The sequence below is a fragment of the Thermobia domestica genome, chromosome 16, assembly GCF_964235325.1.
Source record: "Thermobia domestica chromosome 16, izTheDome1.hap1.1, whole genome shotgun sequence".
NCBI classification, from domain to species: Eukaryota; Metazoa; Arthropoda; class Insecta; order Zygentoma; family Lepismatidae; genus Thermobia; species Thermobia domestica.
Genome location: NC_137469.1, coordinates 97,266,413 through 97,289,480, shown reverse-complemented (window position 1 = coordinate 97,289,480; position 23,068 = coordinate 97,266,413). Strand labels below are relative to the sequence as shown.

Genomic DNA, 23,068 nt, shown 5'->3' with positions numbered 1-23,068 from the left:
AGAATTGACATTTGGTGTGAACCAATCAGCTCGCCACGTCGCTGTAAGCGAATTGGTCGGTTCAAGTTCAAGCGGCAATTCGGATGGCACGAACAATAGGACTGACAATGCTGGATTAAATAATGAATACATAGTAGAGGAAGTAACTTTGAAATGTTAATGGGCTGTGTTGGCAGAGGCTCCTCAAACGCAAAACATGGCGTTTGGTAAGTGCTTGTCCTGCCCATTTCTAAAATTGATTTAATAATTGGAAATAAATTAGCAATACCAAAATCTAGCCTCCTCAGCTAGTAATAGTTTGAAAGTACTATGAAAGGCTTAGCACATTTAAGATGTTGATCCTTACTGTAATATAACCAAGTTTCGTAGGAAAGGAAGCAATAATATATATGGCCTTATTTTCCAACAATGGCCATTTAAGTGATAGCGTCATGCTTTGATTTTCATGAACGATGCAATCAGTAGTTCAAAATCAAGTTTTACTTTCGAATGAAGCAGAATTATGTAATGTATAAGATACAGCATTCAGAAGTTCAACTATACTTCAGACATTTCTGCGCTTTTTAACGATTCAAAAATTACCCATTCGTATGTCATGTGAACTCAACAACACCAGTCATCATAGTTTCAGACTTCTAAACTGTGCTATACATAATTATGGTAAACAGTGGCGTATTTACGATTTTGTTTCGGGAGGGGCTTTGCTAACTTTCGGGGGGGGGGGGGGCATTGCCTGGAAATGTGAAAATTCTGCAAGATATTTCATATACTTTACTATAGTAAGTAAGATTTCGGAGGGGGCTTAAGCCCGGAAGCCACTCCCCTAAATACGCCACTGATGGTAAGGCTTGGGGAACGACAATATCTATCTGTAGGAAGATATGAGAACGATAAGAGATAGTGACAATTCTTTATACAGGGTGGCCCAAAAGTAGGTATACAATCCCAAGTGATCAACTCATTGCCTTTTATCTAATTTCTTATTGTTATCCATCAGATAGACTTAGTTTCTTTGTTATTTGTTCTTTATGTGTTTTTACTTACATCTTAAGCTCGGAACAGCCGAAACAAATAAACTCATGAGCTAGAGTGCTATATTAGATTAATGCAGGGGTCTATATGTACTTTTAAGCCACCCTGTATATACTTGTAAATGGATTCAGCATCCAAAGAATATGTGCAATCTTCGTTAATTATTGAATAGGAATTTACAATCCCACGGTAATACGTGGAGAAATCGGAACTTGATATGAATTCAGCGTCTCTAGAATATGTTAAACCGGTACTAAAACTGAAATGAAATTTACTACCACTTTTAGCTTTAAAATTGATCTCCATACAAACAGAAACGGTAAACCACAATGAAAAATGTTTCTTTCTGACATGGATTCAACATCCCAAAAATAAGCCTTCTTTTTCCACCCATATCCATTTTTTTTAAATCAATAATTCTTACTATGATGTGGCGCGAAATTCGGTGTGTGTGTGCCGCAAAACTATTAAGACAATGTAACAATGAAAGTGGGAAATAAATAAAATTAATATTGTATAATATATTAAGTTAAATGTAGGAACAAAAGCAATCCAAAGAGCTAAAAGTGTTTAATTGTGTTTTTAGACTTTAAATCGACTTTAATCCAAAGAGCGAAAAGTGTGTGGTTTTAATCGACTTTAAAACAGGAGGTTCTCAGTTCCACAAGTATGTATGTATGTATGTATGTAAGTATATTCGCGATTATCTCGAGAACTGTAGGTCATAACTTCGATGAAGTTTTCATTACAAGAATAAACTATTCCCAATAAAGGTTCTTATTCATTAAAAAAACTTGGTAAAAGCATAATTAATTAATTATTAAAAAGGCATTCAAACAATTCCTGAAACGTATGATGAAATAGTTTATAAGCTTCCTCGAGACTAAACTATTGGGGCAATGAAATAGTGGAAAATATACATAAACTTAAAAGAAAAATAGCCTGTTGCAAAGACGTACTAAAAAGCAGAAAAATATTTTTCCAAAAATATGAACCAATTTTCTTTAAGAAGACACTAAAATGAAGACAATAAAGGCGCTATATAGCAGAAAATAGCAATAAAGCCTTTAATAGCAGAAAATAATACATTACTATTAACTATATTTTTTTAAAAAGAGCTTTGTGGTGGGCAAACACCGTGTGCGTGGGTTTTCTCGGGGTTCTCCCGTTTCCTCTCACTTTCTTCACTCCACCATTTCATTTATCAATCATCACCACCATCTCCTTTAGCCTAACCGGCATAACCGTGGGACGTAAAACTCAAAGATTTCATTTCATTTTTTTAAAAAAGAGCAAAGCCAAACAATTTACTGCCTCATAAAATTACGATGAAAGTAATTTTATATATTAGGTTGCAAGAAGAACAGGGAATACTACAGTATTAAGCTGTGTACCACGATCGGGGCTTGGTACTGTTGTCGTTCGCGCGCACACAAATCATTACTCAAGATAAATGGTGTCTTCCCGTTTGGCCTATTCCCGTTTCACCTACGGACCTTCCAGCAACTTCTATCATTATCTCAATCTCATTTTATCTGTAAGACTGGTATTCCCGTTTTGCCTATTCTAGTTTCACCTACGCTCACTCGACGAGAGATATTTATTGTTTGAGGGAATGTTTGTGTGTTTGAGGTAGGAACGCAATATGAAGATAATGGAAATATTAATGCATTGACTAAATGCAGTCATGTCATTTTCAATAAGTTAAATTTATGGAAATTAATCATTCTAGGGACCTTATAAAACTAATTCCTTCATCATGAGAAATTTGCTATAAAAATAATTAATTTAGCTAAAATAAGTTTAAAGAAATTCAGATTTGGAAGGTTATTAGCTCCTATTGGAGATATTCCGCCCTTTACTCCAGAGCAGCTTCTATATCTCTTCATTCAGAGATACTCGTACTGAATTTATTCAAACAGAAAGAACGAGGGAAAGAACTCATTCCATTCACTTAATCTCTGGTTCGATACTCATCCACCACAAGAACATGAATCAAGCATTGAAAATTGAATTTAATAGCCAGCATTCATGGTATCCTGAGCCTTCTCTCCGGGCTTCAAGTTTACTTTAATTGCAATATTACAAGTACTTCTGCATTCAGGCACAAAAACAGAAAAGTTACTTCCACCCACCACTAAGACTGAAAAATGCATTAAGAAATTTTCCTAGCAAGGCAGTTGGAGGGCATAATGGTTTATCTCTCAGAATCACGGGATTGCCGACCAGCCTTGTAAAGTTCGAAAGACTGATCTTGAATAGCTAGTCATTCGCCTTCTTAAATTGTTCTGTGAGCCCATTAAAATATAAAATGTATATCGGTTTTGAAATGTTGGAACTACTAGTAGCACGGCACGTACTTGGTTAGAAAGAGCTGTTGCTGACGTTGAAAAATAAACTTATTCATAAATTCTTAAAAAAAAATAATCCTCAGACACTAAATACCCTCAACGATGAGTGTAGGCAAAACGGGAACAGGCCAAACGAGAATACCCGTTTGACCTACATCTAAGATGAAATTAAGATAATGAAGCTGCTAGAAGGTCCGTAGGTGAAACGGGAATGAACGAAATAAATCCTCAGAGTATGGGGTGTTCCAAGCCACATTATCTCGCCTACAAAACGCTTGATTACAGGATCACGACATTGGCCTCAGCTGATAATAGGTGAGAAGAAACTATTCTCTCTATATGGATTCCGGATTCCAAGAATATATTCCATCTAAACATTTATCCTTCTATTCAAACTGGAAATGATAGAAAGAAATCTATTAACATTAGAATTTCTGGTTTTGGTATCGATTTCCATACACCGAAAGTAGTAATTGATACTGATAAGCGGTTTTTCGATATCAACTCTGTGTCTCAAGATTAGGTCTACCTCTACTCGTACCCATCTACTAAAACCGGAAGTGGTAGATATCTTCTATAGACTAAAAATAATTAATAGTACGCCAAAACAGCTTTGTGATATAGATTCAGGAGCATAAAAAATGAAAATGAGATGCTTTAAGTTTAACGTCCCACGGTTATGCCCTGTAGGCTAACGAAGACGGTGATTAAGGCAAGTGAATGAGGATGAAAGAATTGGTGGAATGTGAAAGTAGGAGAAAACGGGTATCACACCCATAGACACGATGTTATCCACTATAAACTTACTTGGCCGGGGATGGAACCAGAGATCCCACACACCATAAGTAAGTAGTTTACCACTGAACCACCATGCCTCCCCCCCCCCCGTCAGGAGCACAAGAATCTTTCCTCCTCATCTCCTATTCTTCTATTGAAGTCGGAAGTAGTTGAAAAGTGTACAATTTCCGGAAGAGTTGTCAATGCGGATACATAAAATTAAAATCTACAAGAGATTTGGAGAAACTGCTTTGCATATGGATTCAGCTTCTCAAGAACATGATTCATCTCCGACTTTGTCTCTCCATAGCAACTAGAAGTGATATATAATATAGATATATATACTACTTCCGGTTAGCTAATGAACAACCATAGTTTGGAATTCTACTCTGGTTCCACAGTGTGGAAATACGAAACTTACTTATATAAAGGCACACAAAACAAATGAACGATGATATTCTGCGAAGTGTATGTGCGATTTTGTTTTCGTTTTCTGTGTACTGTCGGAGGGAAAATTTTTAATAACTAAGAATCTCTTTGTAATTAAATAAATGAGAAATTTCCGTCTGTTTGACGGAAACAATATCACTTTCATGCAGTTTCTCGTGGGACGAGGTGTTGTTCGTTGCTTTTACATTAACAAAACTTTCAATATGCAAGAAGTTCTCGCGTTGTTTGCGAAAACAAGATTGATGAATTTGGATGTTGATGCATAGTGCGATGATAAGACTAAGAATATCATTTTAGAAGCGAATCCACTCCAAAGGGAGATAATGGATTTGGAAATCAGATACAAATTTTTAACTGTTGATCCGCGAAAACTGCTTTTATCTTCGAGAAAAGTGTGTTACTAAAATCAACACGGCTTCTCTTATTTCTGGTGTTGCGACAGGCTTTATCGACACCGAGAGAGAGGAATAGAAAGTTCTGCATCAACGGTTAAGATCTAAGCCTATTTTCTTTTCCAATTCCAGTGAATAAAATTAAGATTCTAGAAGCTTCTCTAATTAATCTTTCTAAAAGATTAAGACCAAACGAAATGCTTACATTCTCTCTCTCTCTCTCTCTCTCTCTCTCTCTCTCTCTCTCTATATATATATATATATATATATATATATATATATATATATATATATATATATATATAACGTTATATCGTCAAAAGTTGATTCCTTTCAGAGATTTGAGCACGAGAAGTCTTGAAAACTAAACTTTGAAACTGTGGAGTGAAGAAAACTAATTATGATACGAAAGGCAGCCTTGAAGTCTACACTGAGAAAAAAAAATGTAGGTGGCGTACTTAAAAAGATAGGTTACATGCGTAATTCCTGTAGTTTTTGGACTTAATGTACAGCAGACATATAGCTGAAAATGCATGTTTTATAATACTTTCTGTATAAGTGTTCCATCTATACTTACTTACCGTATGAAACAATATAGGTTTTCAGGATCTCACATACAAATGGACGTATATAACATATAGCTGATGAAGGTAACATAAGTATATGCATGTGATATACGGAAAACTGTTAGAAGTCAGACATCCCGCAACGGCATGATGTAACATCTAAGGGCAGTACCTATGTAGCATACGGATAACGTATGCTCCGTACTGATTTCTATTTTAAGCAAGAGGATACCGTATATTTAGAATATACCGCTGTCCGGAGAACGGATTTTTCTCTATGTACACAGGAAGTCATACCTTTATTTTTCAAAAATACTTCATTCAAGATTCTTGAACAATTGTACATAATTTCGTAAAAGAAGCAAGACATTTCCAGAGTTTCTGTGGAGGAAAGTAGCAAAGGCACCGACTCTGGGGGTGCTCAACGTCTATACGAAAAGCACAGAAGAAAAATAAGAAAAAAATATACAAGTGAGATTTGTTTCACAATGTATAACTATCGCAGATTTCCAAACTTGGCGAATAAATACCCAAACTTAAAGTAGCTTATCTGTAATTACTGGTTGCTACAGATTAATAAGATCAAATATAGAAACTTGGACACTGAATACACATGGAAGTTGGAAAGGAATAGGAATTTTTCCAGGACATCTATTATAAGCAAGGTTTCTACTGGGATTTGTTCATTTACGCCAGGCTAATATAGGGATGGTACATAACTTATGATCCACACCGCCTCCTTTCTTGCCGAGTTACCCAGATAATGTGCTCACCGAGTGACGTCATTCCTCATACATAACGACCTTAAGGCCATAGATTCCCGTAATGCATACAAATAGTGTACATAAAATAAATGTTACATTCTTTTAGTCTCTTCGTTATTTTTTCCTTCTAAGGTGTTCCAAGTCGGACAAGCAACCTATTTTCACCCTCCTCTGTGAGGTCGAGAGTAACCCCGACGACAGCGCCACTCTGGTACGACATTTCCCATATCTGATTGGCTGTTAGTTGTATAACTCGTAGCACTGAAATTTCGAAAGGAAATATTTAACGAAGAGCAATGTGTTACAATGTATACCACGCGAAGGAATTGTCTTTGTTACAGTGCACGCAACGTGAAAATTGCAGTTTGATTTTTTAAACAGCTTAACACTGGAAATATTCCTGCTGCAGTCAGCTCGTCGATAATTCTCTGCATTTTTATTACCATCACTCCTTAAGCAAAATCAGTAATGCAATTACGAGGAGACTCAAAGCGACAATACAAATTTAATTTAAGATTTACTGCTGGTGTAAAATTTCCTCAATTTGGGTTGCAATAGGAAGCAGTTGAATTTTACCATTTCCGGTTTTAGAGGAGAAATTAGAGTGGAGACAGAATATATTCTTGGGACGGTTAGCATTTTCGCGGCTCCCAAGAGCTTTAGATATCCTTTGATCTGATTGGCCGATACAGATGCGACATCACGAGTCATGATATAAATATAGCATAAAGTAAACGCTACATGTTTTCCCTCGTGACTGAGTGAGCTAGAGCAGCATGCTAGTAAGAAAAGTTTTTTGGCGTGGGTTCAAACCCTGCCTCCTGCCTAAGGAGTTTTTTTATTATTTTTAAATTTTTTATAACAATTCTTTTCTTAAAATAATATTAAAAATAATACTCAGAAAGTGATTTAACTATTATTTTTTAAAATTTTCATTAAGCTTCTTTCATTAAAATAAGTTTGCCCTTGTACTATACAGATCCAAAATGATTTAACGATTATTTTTTAAAATTTCCATTAAACTTCTTTCATTAAAATAAGTTTGTCCTTGTACTATACAGATCCAAAGCAAAAGCAGTAGTAGTAGTAGTAGTAGTAGTAGTAGTAGTAGTAGTAGTAGTAGTAGTAGTAGTAGTAGTAGTAGTAGTAGTAGTAGTAGTAATAGGTGACGTCATCGGTACGTGGCCAATAAGAATGCTACTTCAGCCACGTTTTGGCTGAACCTCTTGGGATCGGCGAAAATGCGGACGGTTAACTGATAGCAGAAAACCGCTTCTTGTTATCTATTACAGTTTTTACTCTATATCAATCAACGTTGAAATCGAAAGTGTTTGATTTCTGCCACTTGCAGTTTGTATAGAAAATCGAGAAAGAAGGTAGTACGAGGGTCATCTAGAAATTAAAGACCGTTTAGTTATTCAAAATGAAAAGCACAATTCTTATTGAAAAATAGAATTCTGTTACATACCTTAAGATTCCGCCACTTGTCTATATAATCACAATCTACATTTAAACTTTTGTCGTATCTGTTCACGACATTCAGAATTCCCATCTTATAGCTTTTAGCAGCCAGATCATTAAGTCAGGTGGTTACTGTATTCCAGTGGCGTATTTACGATTTTGTTTCGGGAGGGACTTTGCCAACTTTCGGGGGGGGGGCTTTGCCTGAAATTGTGAAAATTCTGCAAGATATTTCATATACTTTAGTATAATAAGTAAGATTTCGGGGGGCTTAAGCCCGGAAGCCCCCCCTAAATACGCCACTGCTGTATTCAAACAAAAGATCGGTCTCGTATTTCCGCGGGCAGCGAACTCCTCTTTTTCTTTTCTGTTGCAACATCTAGGTTACAGCATGATGGGTTCCGCAGTAACTGAGTGATCAACACAAAACTCAGAGAATGGTCTCAGCATTGACATTCTTGACACGATATCACACAAACGAAGTAGCCTTCCTTTATTGTTACTGGTGACGAGACCTGGATCTCTCACATTACTTCAAAGAACAAGAGCCAATTACTTGATTGGCATCATCTGTCATCACTCAAAGAACCGAGAAAATTCAAACAGACTCTCCCAACACCATGGCAACCATATTTTGGGATCGTAAATGTAATCTTTTGGTGGATCAATACAAATCGTTATTGCGAGACTAGAAAACTATGGCGAGCCACCCAAAACAGGAGGCGAGAAATGTTTTCAGGAAGAATTGTCCTTCTTCATGACAATGCCCGCCCTCACACTGCTGCTGCAACTCACGAATTGCCGGATCAATTCGGATGGAAAATATTTGATCATCCATCCTATAGTACAGATCTTGCTCCTAGCGATTTTCACCTTTTTCCTAAGTTGAAGGAGTTTCTGGGCGGTAAACATTTTGGAAGTGCTGAAGAATTGTAGAATGCAGTAACCATATGGTTTAATGAACTGGCGGTTGAGGAGTATATCATCACGAGGATTGAAGACTATAAGGGAAAAAGGGGGTAAGTCACTTTTTTTTAATATAATTTTACACAATTGCCCTGTTTTCCACTGACTTACCCAGTTCTTTCCCTGTAGGCGAACTCTTTAACATTAAATTTCTTAGTGACTAACCTTCTTCTTACTGTGGGATTTAGTCTATGCATACTACACCTTTCAGGCTATATTATTGTGCTGTTAACTTATTTTCGACCATTTCTTGAATTATCTCCTTTTTCCACTGTGGTCTTCAATTGTGAATAGATACAACAAATGTTTAACTGAAAGTAGTGATTATATAGAGAAGTGAGGGAAGCTTCGGATATGAAACCGAATTGTTTTTTCCAATAAATATTGTGTTGGTTTCATTTTGTATAACTAAACAGTCTTTATTTTCTGGGTAACCTTCATACCTATTTTCAGAACACTAAATCCATAAGAAAAATAAACAATTGTCATTATCCCTATGGATAGTTTTTACTCTAGAGTAATGAATGTTAAAACCGGAAATGGTTGATTTCCATTACTTTTGGTTAATGGATCATTGCCATTAATAAACTCGATTCTCTCCTTTCAGACCATCTACAAACAGGTGAAATAAATGTATATAGAAGCTTCTGGTAAACCAAATTCCTTAAGAAAGTAAGTCTGCATATTTGTTGACTGTGTTAATTTATTTTGCAATTAATTATTGGGATGTACGGCTCTAGATACCTGGAGAACTTGTGCTTTGCGAGATCCGCTTTCGATTCTCAATAATATTGTAATTTCAGTTTCACGTTAAACTAAAGATATGGCACTGAACCCATAAGTAAATCTACAAATATGTAAGAACCAAGATAAACGAACTCTGAGCAGGCACGTAGCCAGAATTTCGTAATAGGGGGTCCGTGAAAAAAAAATGCTGTGATTACACACCAGGGGCTCGATCAATCTAAACTATTTTACTGGCAACATATCCCTATTGGTTTGTTAGGACAATAAAATGAGAATATGCTAGTAAATATTTTAATAACAAACTCTGAAGAAATCTCGAGTTAAAGAATATTTTTTTTAAAAAATATTGAAAAAGATATAGTTTTCCGAGATCATTCAAATTCTGTTTTTCATGTCTTCTTTCTTTTATCTTCGTTTAATGTCGTCAAGGATAGCAATGATCTCTTTCGACAGTAGGCATCCTATAAAATGGATTAGTGTTGCCGCGAAATTGAAAATTTCTTTAGCAAGTGTAACTGGAATCTATGTTGCCAGGCTCATATTATTGGTGGTTGAGGCTATTTCTTTAGTTCAACGTGAGAGTCTATCTTACCGAACCGGTTTATCGATCGTCATTTGTAGGGTCCATAGGATTAGCATGGAGCTAGATGGAATACGGAATGATAAGTTACAATAATATCCATTTTTAACTCCCCCCCCACTTTTCTCTACACAAAGTTCCTCATAAGAAAGAGTAAGCAAACACTTGCTGTAGCTTTTTTTTTAATTTTTAACGCTGATTCTTCTTTTTTCTTTATCCTTCCTTTTTTTTTCATTTCTGGTTTCGAAGAGGGAAGTACGGACCTTCCGGACCCACCCCTTGGATATGTGCCTGACTCTGAGGTACAAGATACATAAAATTAAGTGTTACAGACTGGCAACTGTGTCTAGACAATCTTTTTCGGGATGTTATGCACCACTGATCAATATATGAAAATGTACGAGTACGTGAAATTCTGAGAAACGGACGTTTAAGTAATTTTACTACCTATTAAAGTGCTAAAGAAGAATATATTTAATACCATAAATATCTTAGTTTAAAAAGGGACGAACTTCCACATTAAAATCACAGCGTTTAGGATGGAAATGTTTGTTTTGTAAGAATATCTTTATCTTAATGACATTTATTTGTCTGGTTCTTCCTAGACGTACAGAATAGAAAGGATAGATACGAATCGTAAAATTGTTGAAAACACTTCAAAATGGAAACAATTAATTGACCGTAAATAAAGATGTTATACCAGCTAGACACAGATAAAAAACGACAAGGTTAAAATTTAGATGTTAGTAACTATTTGTGGTCTCTATCAAAAGGATAGATGGAGTTAGACGATCAGAAAATTTTTTCCTAAGAAAGTTAATAGCTCAATTGTAACATCAATGTGTTTTTATTGATAATTTTTGGTGCATTTAGAAACAAATGAAGTAGAACAAGGAAGCGCCATTTGTGAGAAATGTTCGAAAAAAATGAAAAGAAATCTTGAAGTTTTACGTCCCACGATTATGCGGACTAGGCTAAAGGAGAGGGTGATGATGAAAAATGAATGAAATTGGTGAAATAAAGAAAATGGGAGGAAACCCCGAGAAAACCCATGCAGACGGTATTTGTCCACCACAAAGCTCGCTTGACGCGGACTGGGATCGAATCAAGGACACAATGCACCAGAGGTGAACGCTTTACCGTTGAGCCCCCGTGGGCGTGAGAAATGTTCGAATTAGTAGTAATCCAGACTTGACATTTCGGTAGAACAAAGTAGAGTAAGAAGTATTCTGGGTGCATCGACGCCAAGGTCTTTTTACACCCATACAAAGTTATGACTTAAAAAGGTAAATCAATTGAACACAAAATCAACAATATTAAAACTAGAAATAAGTTAAGTAAAATACAAGAAAAAACATCCACACACACAAGTTAAAATTAAATTGCATGCAAAACCTCGTAACATTAACAGCAGTCCAGAAAGAAAACGAGTGTCATCCCGAAGGAGCAAGTCTAGGTCTAACAAAGGTTGTAATGTTATCGATGCCGAGCCAGAGCAGGACAATCTACGCGGAGATGACGAATAGGTAAACTGTATCCAGAAAAAAAAAAAACACACACATTCTGGAGCTGCAACTCGACGTAAAAAATATGCATGCGTCAGAGTGTGTCCAAAGCGAGTTAAAAATATTTCTTCTCGACGAGACGGTAAGGAACTAGGGACCCAGACTCCTAAGCGGTGTTTAATGGCATGCAATTTTTTGGCATGTGCGAGATCCCATTCCGACTACCATTGGTGTAAAGACGAGATGTGAGCACTGGGTAAAGATCAGTGCAAGGGAAGGGCGTCACGAGTTCAACACCATGAAGAGCTGCATCTTTTGCAACAGAATTCGCCTGTTCTTTACGAGGAATGCCAACATGGCGAGATATCCAACAAAAGTGGACAACTGAGCCGGTACCAAGTAGGGAACGGCGTTTTTACCAAAATAGATCGAACCAGAGGATGCCTTAAACAAACATTACTAAGGCTGGTAAGAGCACTCTTGAAGTCAAACGGGATCAGAATACGGGCAATGTTATGGAACATAGCATAGTCTGAGGCTTCAAGAACAGCCAGCAGCTCAGCACGGTTGTTGACATTTCGGTATATGTACACTCTTAAAAATTTCCTTGCTCAGAAATGAGAAAAATGCATGTTCAAAACAAAATAAGTAATGTTTACTCATATTTGAGGAAAAATGTCTCATTATTTCCAAATGTGTTTTCATTTATGAGCTCAAGGCAAATTTTCAGGTTCCCATTTATGAGTTTTTCTCACTTCTTAAAAATGAGAATGGAATAGTGCGTGATTTTCAATATCATAGATGATTTAAAAAACAACGATAATAATCTTAACGAAATAATATTACTATGTTTTACTAGGGAGTAATATTGCTAGGGCTTAATTACTATTCAGGAAACGAGATAAAGGATTTCAGCTGTAGCAGAGTGCGAATGGATATGAGTACGCAGTAGGTGATGCAGCTGAGGTGGCGTATGAATACACGTCATGTGACAGCGGCGAGGAGCAGCGTACATATCAACTTTCGAACGTAGGTTTGCGTGAATTGTAAACACTACCATAGACTAAAAGTTACTGTAGTATACTGTAGTATAGTAAAAGTACTGTAGTGTAGAACGCTGACCCCCTCCCCCCTCAGACAGGTTATATAGGCTATAGCAGTCAGGTTGGCTCCTTTATGTATCAAAGCTTAGTACACAATTTACATAATAACGAGTGCAGCAATAACAAGTGAAGGCGGGTTAGAGCCCCGTAGGGCACGTTGTTTTCTATATTACAATAGAACGGGGAGGCATGTCAATGTTTTACACACTTCGTCATTCGTTATAATGTGCAAAATAGCTTATGTACGGAAACAAAGAATACATAAGTCATCTGTGTAGTTAGAAACAGCGTTACAAAAGTGTGATTTATTGTTATGGAATTGTAATACAAAGGTTCTTTGTACTGATCACCTAGCATACATTGGCGCCTCCGTTCTTTCACTAAAAGTAATCGTTTTAATGACATGCGTTTGCTGGTTATTTATGGCATAGTACTGTACGCATTTGCTCTTGATTTAACGTAAGGCTGCGGTAGCTCAGTGGTAGAGCGCTAACCTCTGGTGCGATGAGGCCCTTGGTTTGATCCCAGGTTTCCCAGCTCGCGGCAAGTGGGCTTGCTGGTGGATAAACACAGTGTGCATGGGTTTTCTCGGGGTTCTCCCATTTCTTCCCACTTTCTTCATTCCACTATTTTTTTCATTCTCATCATAATCGTCTCCTTTAGCCTATCCAACACAACTGTGGGAAGTGAAACTCAAATATTTCATTTATTTTTTTAATCCAACGTCCCAGAATTGTGCTCCAAGGCTAAGAGAGATAGTGATAGAGATGGATAATAATGGTGTAATGAAAATGTGGACGTACGTTTCTTGGCAGTTTTTGCATGTGTTTGTTACCTTGTTTCCAGCACATTCATGAGGGGCACAAACTGTCGCATTCCCCTGCAGTAATGAAGAAAGTGGAACGTAGGGGGTGAGTCCTGGAGCTCCGGACCTTCCCCGAAATCGCTACTTTTATGTACATTTTATCTAATTTTAGGTACAATTTTACATGTTTTAATACAATTTGTCCTCGTATTGAACTTGAAGCATCTCCGAAATAAATTCCTGCGTGCGTTTCTTGTAGGAGGAAACTGAAGAATCCTGGAAAAAACCCACGAACACGGTGTTTCTCATGTAGGTAACTTTTTTATGGTAGAGAAGTAGGCATATTGGACTGCGATGACTCAGTGGTAGAACTAAACTCCGATGCATGGGGTCCCTAGTTTGATTCCACCTCCGTCAAGTGGACAGTGTGAGTAAACATATTATGTATGTTTGCTCGGGATTCCCTCACTTTCTTCATTACAGCATTTTCGCTCATGATCATCATAACGTCTCCCTGAGCTTCGTAGCATAAGCGTGGGACGTTACACTCCAGCAGAAATTGTTGCCGTTATTCTGAAGTAGACGGATAATTCTTGAATCTGAATTATCAAGAAGTTGGTATAATGTTGGATCAAACGGGGCAATCTTGAGTAAACCACGTCGATGAAAAAGAAAAGTCTTGAGAAAGTGGACAGTGATGAAAAGAAAAATGTTCAACTGTCTGATGCAGTAGGAATAAGTAACGCACCTAAAATACAAGTCATCGTGGTATTCGTGGAATTTTCTTGAGTTGAAGTGAAGATTAAAATGTTATGTTTTAAAAAATATCTATAACTGTAGGTGTTTATTTAATATAAATTCTGGGTGTACTAATAGTTTGAATTTTTTTGCAGGTTTATATTTTGTTTATATCCTTTTCCGTCTTCTCGTATTTGAGAACCCTGTTTCTGTGCACCGTTTCTCGCTTTTGAGGGAGATATTTCTCAAATGTTTTTGAGAAATGTGTTTCTCAAAATTGGGGTTATACGTCTCATTTCCTCAAATGTTACTTTCTCAATTTTAAGAAAAATACATTTTTTCTCAAATTTGAGAAAGCATTTGCACCCTCAGAAATGAGACATAATTCCTCGCATTTGAGTCATTATTTCTCAAAATGATTTGAGAAAATCGAAATCTCACTTTTAAGAATGTATTACTCGGTGCACAGATAAGAAACGTATGTTCTCAAATACGAGGAATATTTTCTCGAATTTAAGAAACCATTTTTAACAGTGTAAACAACTCTATTATGCATTATATCATTAATTCTATTGTATCTTCTCTTTCCCTGAAAATTTTATTTTTCTTGATTATTACAGAGCTACTTTGTATTAAATAGTTACCGTATACACCGGGAGACTTGAGTTCGATTCCCGGCTAGAGCTCACGTGGATCGAATCTCACGTTCAGCAGTAGGTTAACATCTCATGTTGTAGCCTGGGTGCTGAAAAAGACGCTAAATAAAAATTAAATATTTATTATTACAAGTATCATGTGGGCCATTGTTAGGGCTAATTGTTACTGTTACAAAAATATAAACTAGCTCTCTTGTGGTTAAGTGGTTAATGTACGCGACTTTAAAACGTAAACTCGTTATACATAGGTCCTCAGTCTAATTACATCTAGATTATGTTACTAAAATCACTTAAACCAGTTTATGTTGCGTTTAGATTTCCTGGCTTTTATTGTGGCATACGCTTATTAAATTAAATACACGTCTCATGATTATGCGTACTTTTCCTTTTATGATGGATACGGAATTATATCTTATTTATTCTTCGTTGTTGTGACAAGGTAAAGACAAAAGCTCATCAAATTATCATATATACAAGATGTCAATAATAATCAAGGATGTTATAAATAGAGGATCTGTCCATTTGTATCTTCATCCTATTAAACCGATGAAGCCAGAAAACAACCGAGCATCGGCAAGTCTGATTGGCTACTCTCATTTCTGCCATTGTCTGATAGGATACTTTCGTTTCCGCCATGATTGTTGGCTCAAAACATCGCGATCCTATTGGGCGGAGTGGGCAGAGTAGGGGTGGCGAAACTGTGATGTATGGCTTTAAGATTTTGTTGTGAGGGCAGATCCTCTATTTTATAAGATCCTTGATAATAATCTTATAATCAATTTTTTATTCTATTTCTTTTTCGTACTCTCTTCTTCTTCTTCGAACTAGTTAGTGCATATTTTAATATCATACATTGCCCGATATTTAAAATTACACTGAAAATACAAGATGTCGTTGCAACTTTGGTGTGGGAGATCCGGGTCCTAGTTCCGAGCGAAAGCTCATGTGGTTCGGATGAAACATTAAGCTTTTGTCCATGTCTCATTTAGCCTCGCTGCTGAAAGGGAAGCTAAAATTAATATCAAATCATACAAAAATCTTTCAATTTAATGTCACACAATTATGCCCGTTAGGCCACGGGAGACCATAATTAAGGCAAGTGAATGATGATGGAAGAATTGGTAGAATGAGAAAAGCTACCAACACAATGTTGTCCACATGTTACTTGGATGGGGATCGAACCAGTGACCCCACATACCAGAGGTAAAATGCTCTGCCACTGAGCCAACGCGCGCGCTCCGCAACATACAAACAAGAATAGAGAAAAACAGATTGCTGGTGTCATAATATAATGCTTGATGAGGGTACCCGTCAGGTTCAGTTTTATCTTAATAGATGGCGTTACTATCGTAAAGTATCATTTTTTAGGTTTGCAAAAAAAAATGTCTTCTTTTTAATTAAAATAAATTAGAAACTACGTATGAGAATTTAAACTCACTCATACCCTTTTGTTGAGGTCAATAAAATCTTTCGATCGCTACAAGTTTTATTTTTGAAACTTTGCTTTCTGACACACATTAATAATATTGTAGAATATTAATGATGGATAACAATCTGGGTAAAATATATTTTAGGAAACATTTCTGGGTATTTTGTTTAAAAAAGTTCTGAAAATTGGACTGATTTATTTCTTTTAAATTTGGAATGAAAAAAAAGTATATTAAATGATTTCATTTGAAGTAAGAATTATGTTTAATATTAACCCAAACAGGTAGGGGTAGTTATGGGCGCTCGAAGAAAATTTTCAAGGAAGAATCTTCCTGGTTGCTACATTACTTTTGATATTTTTCATTTGTATTAAGGAAATCTTAAGAAATTCGTTTTTGTTGCCAGGAGGGGTCCGAGCTCCCCTGCCTCCCTTCGGGCGCTCATGGAGGTAGTTGTATGGTGCGGAGCTGTACAACGAGACAACGCTGCCGAGCAAATTCTGCAGGAAAAGCAATTTTAAAGTTTTCAGTTCATTTTACATCCATCTTGACTGTTTCTGCATGTTCCCGTTATTCCACTCAACTTCATATAAACAGACAGGTTATAGTAATCACTGAAACATCTTTCCAAAATCAATATCTCGACGTCCCATTGACAATCCCAGCATTTCTCAATTTGGTCTTTGCGTCCTTGTACAGTCAGCGACAAAAGGTCTTTCCGTTCGGTAAAATTTATTTTGGGAATAACGGTGGTATGGCTTGCTATTTTGTTAATAACGGTGGTATGGCTTGCTGTTTTGGGAATAACGGTGGTATGGCTTGCTATTTTGTTAATAACGGTGGTATGGCTTGCTGTTTTGGGAATAATGGTGGTATGGCTTGCTATTTTGTTAATAACGGTGGTATAGCTTGCTGTTTTGGGAATAACGGTGGTATGGCTTGCTATTTTGTTAATAACGGTGGTATAGCTTGCTGTTTTGGGAATAACGGTGGTATGGCTTGCTGTTTTGGGAATAACGGTGGTATAGCTTGCTATTTTGTTAATAACGGTGGTATAGCTTGCTGTTTTGGGAATAACGGTGGTATGGCTTGCTGTTTTGGGAATAACGGTGGCGGTAACATACAGAAAATTACATTCTTTTTAATTTACTGAAAACTGTACTCGAGTTGTTCCTCCATTCTGAAGATATTCATCAAACAGAAAGAATTTTTGTCGCTGATTGTACAGATCCAGTTGATTTCAGATACTTATGTTTTGAGTATGAGTACAATTAGCATATTTTTATGTAACCGTAGCGCATAGTAAAAATAAATTGGTTATGAACAACAAAATAAAATATAACCTAATTTGGTGATCTACTTTATTCTAATACTTTATATAGGGGCCGCGGTGGCTCAGTGGTAGAGCGTTCACCTCTGGTGCTAGGGGTCCCGGGTTCGATCCCAGCCCCCGCCAAGTGAACTTTGTGGTGGACAAACACCGTGTGCGTGGGTTTCCTCGGGGTTCTCCCGTTTCCTCCCACTTTCTTCATTCCACCATTTTCATTGATTACTCATCATCACTGTCTCCTTTAGCCTAACCGGCATAACCGTTGGACGTAAAACTCAAAGATTTCATTTCATTTCTAATACTTTATAAAACATAGTTAGGTTTAACATAGTTGTAATATTAGCGTACGTGCGCTACCCTATGTAAATTAACTATAAACAAATAACACTAGATGTGGTATATGTGTTTACTATAAACATTTTCTTACGTATATTAACAATCTGAACTAGAATTAATTAGACCCTACTTGTTTTTCGTACTTGCTAGAGAACGAGTTAGTTTATATGCTTTTGCTTTTAGAAATTACTCCATTTTTTTTTTGAATAATTTAATATATTTTTTTTTGGATCAAATGATTCATTATATTCCATCAAAAAAGTTTCTTGTAGGCCTTATGTATCTTGAGAACTACATATAGTGTAGCCAAACTCAGTATGATGTACTTATTCCGTAAAAGAAAAAGAAAACTCGATTTAGGAGCCGTTCAAAAATTTTGTGGCCCCTGATTCAAAACCTAATTATTGGCCAAGATCGCAATCTTTTGATGCATTTTTTGATCATTTCTAAAATGCTTGTTAATCCAGACTTTGGGATGTGTATCCGGGAGAAAACATATTTTTTCCACTTTTAGACGTCAGGTCACTGTTTGGCAAGTATTCCATGAAAAGTCTGTTGGTTCGCCCGACCGCCTCTGTGTGTGTCGACAGATATCCACAAGCTAAAACGGTAATAAATATCAAATATTGTTTTGTGGTATAGATTCAGCGCCTCAAGAATAGATTCTATCTTTGCGCTTATTCTTTTCTAAAACTCTTTACCACGCCTGGTTTCAATATTGAATCTTTGTTGGGCAAAAGTAATGTAAGACAGTGAGAAATGCTTTTTGATATTAATTCGGGGCCACAAGAATGAGTTCGATGGATGGACGTCATTTAGGACAGGGAAAGAAAAAGATCGTGTAATTACTCCTATTAAATTTGACACACACATATATGATTGATATCCCGGGTGTGACATTGCGACATGGGTTTTAATCAGTGTGTAGTTGCACGCTGATCTGGGAAATTGTCTGATGTGGCTGTTCAGGCGTGCATACGTATGTCGCTATGGGAAATTGTCTGATGTGGCTGTTCAGACATGCATACTATGCCGCTATGGAAAATTGTCTGATGCGGATGTTCAGGTATACACACATATGCCGCTATGGGAAATTGTAATACCGGTAAATGCATATATGTATGCCACTTTGGGAAATTGTCTGTTGCGGATGTTCAGGTGCGCATACGTATGCAAATTGTCTGATGATGATGTTCAAGCGTGCATAGATATGCCGCTATGGGAAATTGTCTGATGCGGATGTTCACCCATGCATACGTATGCCGCTATGGGAAATCCATCTGATGGGGATGTTCAGCCATGCATACATATGCCGCTATGGAAAATTGTCTGATGCGGATGTTCAACCATGCATACGTATGCCGCTATGAAAAATTTTCTGATACGGATATTCAGCGGTGCGTACGTATGCTGCTATGGGAAATTGTCTGATACAGATGTGCATACGTATGTTAGTAAAGTCCAGAAAAGAGCTGACGTACATTGTTTTCCTTGGACCAATGGGGGGATCACCGATACACAGTGGATGCTTTCCATGCAACGCAATTTGTGATTCTACGGAACGCTCTCTCGACCTCAATCGCTCTCATGACATACCATTACTCAAGCACCGTTAACTGCATAAACAGCTCTCCAGGCAAGGTCCATACCTAGAACTCTAAGACACGAAGGGGAACATTACTTTTCTGGGAAGGCTAACTTGAATATATACTTTACATTTATAGTTTCTTAATGCCTAATTGCTATTACGCGTTATGAAATACGATTTTCCTTACTGAGCTAGTAGAAACGAAAGCATTCCAGATGTTTACAATTATCACTGTGCAATGTGATTTTAACACCTTAAAGTTGATCACAAGATCAATTCGTAATTCTATACACACACACACACACATACACACACACACACACATATATATATATATATATATATATATATATATATATATATATATATATATATATATATATATATATAAAACATGCCTATCTACTTATGTGAGGAAACAACTATCTCGAACTCTGTGAAAAGAAAGGGGTGAAAATGAAATACTAAAGCACCCAGACTAGCACTGTAACTGAAATTCTACTCGCGACAAAACACTTGACACAAGAAATTTACTAACGTCATTCCTCTCTCAGAGATGCAAGGAATTTTCTTTTTAATAAAGTCTGAAACATCCACCATAACAGAACGATCATGTTGAAAGAAAAAGCCTGTCGCCATCTCTCGAAGAAGTAATAGGCCAGGAATACTAAGTCGGATTGGAACATATTGTCGCGGTACGAAATTCATATAAAGAAAGTGTGTCTCGCTATTGATTATTGCTTTTTTACCATGGTGATAGGAGTTGAAACTAGAAATCGTATACTTCAAGCTTTAGAGTTTGAATAGGACAATGGTCGAGATTAAACTTCTTTTTCTAAAACACTGGATCGATTCAAAAGGAAATGCAACATATCTCGATGTATTTTACACTTTTTGGTCTGCGAAAATTTATATTGAAACAGGATGTGTAAAGTGTAATGCTCCATTATGATATAGTTGAACTGTTGCATTACATAGCGTTTTGGAGGATGTTGAGATTGATACCGGTTTGCATCGGATGATCTAAAAATTTAAAATCTAAATGAAATGATTAACTATTTCAAATCAAAATTAGTAAACTAGGGGACTTTCAATTTAGCCCTTCCGCTCTCATTTTTCCCAGGATACTTTGCGGTCGGTGGCGTCAAGTGCAGATATCGCCAAGGATGTTATAAAATAGAGGATCTGCCCATATCACAAAATCGGAAAGCCATATGTCACAACCATACGTATGCTATGATTGGTGATTTTCTGTGAAAGGTTATTTCGGGTAATTTCTTCTTACTTTGTACACCTATACGTGCAGCATGTAAATACTGTATAATAGAAATCATTTATGTAATCTGAAGAAATGATTTAAATAAAAATAAACGGTAGACACACTGCATGTCTACATATGAAGATCACAATGTTTTGAGCCAACATATATGTATACAAAATGTGCACAATGCATGTCAAATCTTTGTTTTCGAAATGTTTGCCGACAAGAAGTGTTTTAAATATGTCATACTAGATACTGTCTCGGAGAATGAACGCTTTAGGACACGCGAAACACACTTTATAAACACACACACTTGATATATTTCCCCCTCAACATCTGTATAAAAGTGTTCAAATACTGTTTCATTTTTTACAGTGTATAGGAAAGTTAATCTTACCACACAACTTTTGTCTTAGGAATTGGACACTCAACAAACTAGGGAGTTAGCGTACGCGCCTTTGGCAAGACCCGGGTTCGCTTCCAGGCGGGAGCTCAAGTGGTTCCGATTCCAAGTTAATCAGTAGGTTCCGTCTCATATAGCCTCGCTGCTGAAAAGGACGTTAAACTCAAAATCAACTCAACTCAACAAACTAGGGAAATTGTGATAAGAAAAAGGAAAATTTTGTGTCAGTCGAGGGAAATTTTCTTAAAGAAACCTACAAACATTGTCTCTAATAGTTGTACACAGATAAACATAGCACGTTCTATAAGATTCCTGATAATCATGCACAAGGGCGCCAATTTCCCTGTAACTTTGGGGGGCCCCATTCATAAAAAAAATACATGTAACAATACATATAACAATAAAAAATACATATAAAAATATGTTACCTTATGCTCGGCATAACGTAACATGGCCCGGTGCTTTTGGGCACCTTGTATATTGGAAGGGAAATTTTAATTTTATTTAGAATGTCAGAAAAACATGTTTTATTTTCTAGTAGGAAACTGTAGGTCGCAAATTTTGCGTAATTTCAGTTAAGTAAATCGTTTCAACGAATATTACATGAAGAATATATGATTAGTAATTATATTTTGTATATTTCACGTATTTATCCAAAAATATAACATTATTTCAGAAAATAAGTGTATATTCCAGCTTTTCCAATGGTTTTCAGTTTATTTTTATAGATATTTCGGCATAGGGAATCTTCACAAGAAAACTAAAATTTTAATTTCGTAAATCATCTTCAAAATTCCAAATTAAGAAAGTCAGCCATAATTTCTTCTTGGTGCATCTCTTTGTTTTCGGAGTAAATTATTTGATTGGATAATCCGCAATCACAGCTGTGGCAGAGATTTTCGGTTTTCTTTGATCTTAGCACCGAAGCCTATCATCCGATAGTTACGTCACAATTATCTTCCAATTAGGGATCATCTTCCCGTTGTTCTTTGTCTTACACCTTCAGCCATTACAGGAGACAGGCGTATAGTGTTCGTCGTCTGTAGAAATTGTGAAATAATTAGTCTTTATTTTAAAACTGTGGTTTATTCTTAGTTTTGGTCTTGCATCAGAAGTTATCAGCGGATATAGACGTGCTGTGTTTGGCGTCTGAACGAAATTGTTAAATAATTAGTATTCTAAACTGTGAAGTGTTTTCGTCTTACATCAGTGTTGTTTGTATGGAATGATGCTTCTTGAAAACTTTAATGTTCTCAAACAGCGAGAAATCGTTGCAGAAGTAGAATAAGACGGTGGCAAATACTTAAATATTGAGTTGGTGTGTTAGCATCGGAGAAGAAGAAGTTGAGTGGCATTCCATTGTCACTAGGAAAACGACATCGCAGGTATTTGTGGATGTAAAATATATTTTTTGACCACTAAGAAAATTCCTTAAAGGAATTTTAGTGGAAGCTATTCATCATAATTTTAAACTCCGTTTGGAAAATCGACGTGGAATGGATTAATGTAAGTAGGAAACCAGTGGAAACGAAATTTAATTCAGGTAGTGGCAACTTCTAAATTCCTTGTCTTGGCGGAACAAACGAGTGTGATTTTCTTTTCTTGTGCATGTGTAAAATTTTCAACATGATGTGCTAAGTGCATTAAGTTTTCCCCAACACCTCGTACCTACGGGTCTGGACAATGTGACATCGTGATTTCATTCAATGAGGGGGGGGGGAGAAAGCTAGATTATCTCAGCACAGAGCGATTGTCATAACAACAAGAAAATGTGTGTACCACACACACATTTTCCCCCAGTGAAAAGAGGTGTTTAGATTCCCTAAAACC

The 23,068-nt window shown here is 36.6% G+C and overlaps 1 protein-coding gene across 1 annotated transcript in view; it reads right to left on the bottom strand.

Moving 5' to 3' along the window:
• The window catches only part of LOC145673261 (uncharacterized), a 551,410-nt gene that overhangs the window by 72,614 nt on the left and 455,728 nt on the right, over positions 1-23,068 (bottom strand). The window lies entirely within an intron of this gene.